We start from the raw sequence: 3639 nt of genomic DNA on the forward strand, positions 1-3639 counted from the left end.
TTCTCTCCCTCCCTCCCTCCCTCCCTCCCTTAATCCCTTCTTGATTGCTTTTTTTTTCTTTTCTGTATCTCTCTTCTCTTAGTCCCTGTCCCCAACCATCTTCTGGCCGTCCATGGCAAGCCTGCCCAGGCAGTCTACAGAACTCCTTGTAGCACCAAGAAAAAGGTCACAGTCCAAGAAAATCAAGAGGCCCTCAGCAGCACAGGCAACAAAGTTCCTTGCTTCCCGGAGTATTCCCAAGGGCAGGGCTTGTCCAGGGAGGGACGAAGGTCCCACAGCAGGTGGGGCCCTGAAGCCTGGGGCTGATTGCAGATCAGAAGGGCCAGGTAGCTCCCCGGGGTTATGAGGTGGGGGCTGGGACAGGGGCAGCTATAGGCCTGTGGCTCTTGGGACAGAGACAGAGGATGGTAGCTGTGCACACAGCCTGTGGCAGGTCTGAGTCAAAACACCTAAGGTTGACCCCAGCTGGTCATGAGGAGAGCTGCCCAGTCATTGCCTTATGCTGGCTTGGGTCACCCAGACAGGCTAGGCGCGGCCCAGTCAGCTGTGACTCAGGCCATAGTGGCTTTGCCACGCAGCCCAGGGGCATCAAGTACAGGGACGCCCCCTCCCCACACCCAGCCCTGCTTCTCCTTCTAACAACACCTTTCCCACCCCCGTGTCAGGCTCCATCTGTGGTGTGGGTGCTCTACCTCTCTGGTCCTCAGCTTGGGGGTGGGGTGGAAGTGGGGGGAGCCTCAGGCCACCAGCTTCAGACGGAAGTCAGGTGGGGGGCAGGGTGAGGAGCAATGCCAGAGAAGCCTCAGGAGGAGAGGGAAGCAGAGGGGCCCAACAACAATGGTGTCACCCTGAAGACTGGACAACTGTGCAGACTGTGGAGGGCTGCGAGACCACGGTAGGATTCCCTTGAGGGGGCAGGGCGGAGGGGCACTGCTGCACCCCACACTTATCCCCAGGAGGGTAGATGGTCCATCAGTTGCTCCCCTGTGGATCAGGGGCACCTGCTGGCCCACACAACCCTCCAGCATTTGCTCTCCCTGTCTGTAATGGATGCATTGTAAGACAGGGTTGGAAGTCTCTCTTGGAGGATGTCCAAGCAAAGCTGGAGAGACCAGCTGTGAAAGTGTCCCGTGGGTTAAAGTTCACAGGATGGGTAAAGGGCAGTGGAGAGAGCAAATGGATTCAAGTCTTGCATTGTGCCATCATGGTAGGGTCCGCCTGATTCTATAGTCATGGTTCTGGATCCCCAGGGGACTCAGATCCCTTCCTTTTTGAGAGTAGTGAGTTCTGAGCTTGCAGAGGTCTCATTTACTCTCTGATAGATGGAGCAGTTGAGGGCAGTCCCTGTCCATCCAAAATGGGCTGCAGCAGTCCACGGGAACCATCATGGGTGCTCTGGGGAACTTGATCAGCCAAGGTCATTACTCCTCTGCCTTTGACCTTGGGCCAGGTCGGAGCTTGGCCGGTCTTCATCCCCCGGCATCCGAGCTCCAGGACAGTGACAAAGAGAGAAAACAAAAACCAAGTCTGTGCAAGAGCCCCTTGCATTGGGTGCTTGGCATCCAAAATTACAAAAGGCTCTTACCTCTAACTTGTCAGTGTTCCTCCAAACTTGCTAGTGGGCTGACAAAAGGAGGGGACATTGTTCCCAGAATCCTGTCCATGTCATGCCATGCGGGGACAGAACAGTAAGGGGAGCCTGTGACTAGTCTGTACAACCAAGTGGTTTAGTTTGGTTTGATTCTTGCCTCTTGCTGTGTGAATTTGGGCAGTTCATTTTCCTTCTCTGGGTCACCATGGCCTCCCTGCGAAGTGGACAGTCTGATCCCCACCTGGGAGAACTGTCAGGACAAGGTGGGAGCAGGTAGCAGGACCAGGAAAAGGCCACTGACCCCTACCCCCCCCCCCCCCCAGCATGGCAAGGCTGTGCCCCCTTGACCACTGAATGTGGTTCTGGCACCCCCTTGTGGCCAGTCTTTTGGACTACACCCTGCAGATATTAGGACAAAGCTCTGGAAGCCCCCAAGAGGAGCCTTTTTCCCTTGTGTTGGCGAATGGTCTCTGCCCACCCCCATCCTGAACCCCAGACACCCACTCACTTCCTCAAATCCAGTTATCCAGCCCCACCCACCTACTGGTACGGGCTGAACAGGCGAGCTGGCGAGTCGACTGTACTTGCTGATTCTGGGCAGCAGGTGGCGCTGCTGACCAGGGCTTGGAGCTGCTAAGTGTTTACAGGGCAAAGAACCCTAAGTTCAGTTTTCAAGGTTATAGAGGGAGCCCATCCACACCCCCAGCGTCAATGACTGGATCTAATCAAGGCAGTAGGATCTCAGGGAGCAAGTCCTCTCTGGAATCCTCACAAGCAAACTAGTTTGGAAGTCTTGGAGCCCAGGACAAGCACCAGGGCATATATTATCAAGGATGGCCCACTGACTTTGGCAAAGTGGCATGCTTTCTCTGGGTCTCACCTTTGCAGCTGACCAGATAAAGATGTCTGTAATAAAGGTGTATCTTGTGGCTTTGCCAACTTATGATTGACGATCCTGTTACCAATTTTGCACACATTGTAGCTGAGGTTTAAATGATAACTCCACCTCCTTGAGGTGGCGCACCTTGTAAATGACAACTAAATCTGAATCTGAGGTCTGACAGACTCCAGGGTCCACAGCCCCTCTGTTCCAGCTAACAGACAGGCAAGGACTCTGTGTGTGGTGGTGGTGGGGGGGTGCTAAGATGACTGTTAGAGAGAACCATCTTCCCTCTAAGGTAGTCTTCCCTCTCAGCCTGCAGGTCCAAGTCTTCGCAGAGGAGATGCCACAGCTGAGGGGTTCACAGAACCCACTGTGGCATGAGGGTTGGGCACAGGTCTCACCTGGAAAGGCAGGGAACGGAAGCAGGACCCAGGGGTGCAGTGGGGTGATGCTAACTGGGCAGGAGATGAGAGTGGATTTTGTCACGGAGCCCTGTGACTGATAAGCGCTGGCCACCTGGAGCACCTAGGCAGTAAGGGTTGCTCCCCTGGGATGACTGGCCCCAGAGCTCCTGACAGATCTGCCCTGAGCATCTCCTAGCTGTCCCAACTACCCGTTAGATGTCCCTGGCCTTACTTCAGAGAGGGCAGGCTAGGGTGGGGACGCAGAGCTATGCATCTTCGGTGACCCTGGACAATTCAACTCCTGAGCCTCAGTTTCCAAGTGTGACAAAGGAGAAATGGGAGTGGGCTGGAGGCCTTAGGGGGTCTCTGGGCACTCTGCATGATTTTCTGGAGTGGAAGGGGGGGGGTCCCTGAGACTGGCATGCCAATCTTGTGCCCTGGAAGGGTCTTCAAGATTTTCAGAGACCCCAGGTTTTGGGACTAGTATCAGACGAGAGTTGATTGGCCCTGTGCTTCCTGACAGGATAGCCAGTCCTGGCTATGTCCCACTGTCCAGGCAGCTCCACCTGCTTCTGTCCCCACAGCCCAAAGCTTATCCTTTTCTTTCCCAGGAAGTAGGCACTTCACCCTGACGAGTCTTTCTCCCACCCTCACCTCACTATGGAACCTTTCATTCTTCTCTCTCATCTCCCTCACATCTCCCCTTCCTAACATCCTTGGGGGATGGGAGTATCTTTTTTCTTTTTTTTTTTTTTTTTTTT

The 3639-nt window shown here is 54.6% G+C and overlaps 1 protein-coding gene across 1 annotated transcript in view; it reads left to right on the forward strand.

The window, feature by feature from the left end:
• Positions 1-775: 775 nt before the first annotated feature.
• The window catches only part of Lif (LIF interleukin 6 family cytokine), a 15679-nt gene continuing 12815 nt past the window's right edge, over positions 776-3639 (forward strand). The window contains exon 1 of the mRNA XM_021178075.1: positions 776-895. The gene's annotated coding sequence lies outside the window, so the exon portion shown is untranslated. The remainder of the gene's footprint in view (positions 896-3639) is intronic.

Source organism: Mus caroli, chromosome 11, assembly GCF_900094665.2.
Source record: "Mus caroli chromosome 11, CAROLI_EIJ_v1.1, whole genome shotgun sequence".
Lineage (NCBI taxonomy): Eukaryota > Metazoa > Chordata > Mammalia > Rodentia > Muridae > Mus > Mus caroli.